Below are 1,486 nucleotides of genomic sequence, written 5' to 3'. Positions count from 1 at the left end.
AGCTAGCTACCAGCCAGAGTGATGCTAGCTAGCTACCAGCCAGAGTGATGCTATCTAGCTACCAGCCAGAGTGATGATAGCTAGCTACCAGCCAGAGTGATGATAGCTAGCTACCAGCCAGAGTGATGATAACTAGCTACAAGCCAGAGTGATGCTAGCTAGCAAAAAAATTGAAAATAAAAGAAACTAATAATTAAACAGCAGCAGTAAAATAACAATAGTGAGGCTATATACAGGGGGTACCGGTACAGAGTCAATGTGCGGGGGCACCGGTTAGTCGAGGTAATTGAGATAATATGTACTTATAGGTAGGGTGAAAGTGACTATGCATAGATAATAAACAGAGAGTAGCAGCAGCGTAAAAGTAGCCATTTGAATAGCTGTTCAGAAGTCTTATGGCTTGGGGGTAGAAGCTGTTTAGAAGCCTCTTTGTGGAGTTTAACAGAGATTGCATCATCTGTGGGGGCGGTATGCAAATTAGAGTGGGTCTAGGGTTTCTGGGATAATGGTGTTGATGTGAGCCATGACCAGCCTTTCAAAGCACCTCATGGCTACAGACGTGAGTGCTACGGGTCGGTAGTCATTTAGGGAGGTTACCTTCGTGTTCTTGGGCACAGGGACTATGGAGGTCTGCTTAAAACATGTTGGTATTACAGACTCAGTCAGGGACAGGTTGAAAATGTCAGTGAAGACACTTGCAAATTGGTCAGCGCATGCTCGGAGTACACGTCCTGATAGTCCGTCCTGGACTCGTGAATTTTGACCTGTAATGGTCTTACTCACAACGGCTACGGAGAGCGTGATCACACAGTCATCCGGAACAGCGGATGCTCTCATGCATGTTTCAGTGTTACTTGCCTCGAAGCGAGCATAGAAATAATTTAGCTCATCTGTGCTTTCCTTTGCAGTCTTTAATAGATTGCAAGCCCTGCCACATCCAACGAGCATCGGAAAAGGTGTAGTATGATTCAATCTTAGTCCTGATTCCTGTGACGATGTTGCAAACATCTTTTATTATTGTATTATGCCCTCATACAGACTCCTTTCTCAAACAGACTCCCTCCTCGTACACACTCCCTCATACAGACTCCCTCCTCATACAGACTCCCTCCTCATACAGACTCCCTCCTCAGACAGACTCCCTCCTCAGACAGACTCCCTCCTCATACAGACTCCCTCGTCATACAGACTCCCTCATACAGACTCTCTCCTCATACAGACTCTCTCCTCATACAGACTCCCTCCTCAGACAGACTCCCTCCTCATACAGACTCTCTCCTCATACAGACTCCCTCAGACAGACTCACTCAGACATACTCTCTCCTCATACAGACTCCCTCATACAGACTCTCTCAGACAGACTCCCTCATACAGACTCTCTCCTCATACAGACTGCCTCATACAGACTCCCTCCTCATACAGACTCCCTCAGACAGACTCCCTCCTCATACAGACTCCCTCCTCATACAGACTCCCTCATACAGAC

This window comes from Salvelinus sp. IW2-2015, unplaced genomic scaffold (assembly GCF_002910315.2).
Source record: "Salvelinus sp. IW2-2015 unplaced genomic scaffold, ASM291031v2 Un_scaffold2512, whole genome shotgun sequence".
Classification (NCBI taxonomy): Eukaryota; Metazoa; Chordata; class Actinopteri; order Salmoniformes; family Salmonidae; genus Salvelinus; species Salvelinus sp. IW2-2015.
The sequence above is the reverse complement of the archived record's forward strand: the minus strand, read 5'-3'. Positions refer to the sequence as shown.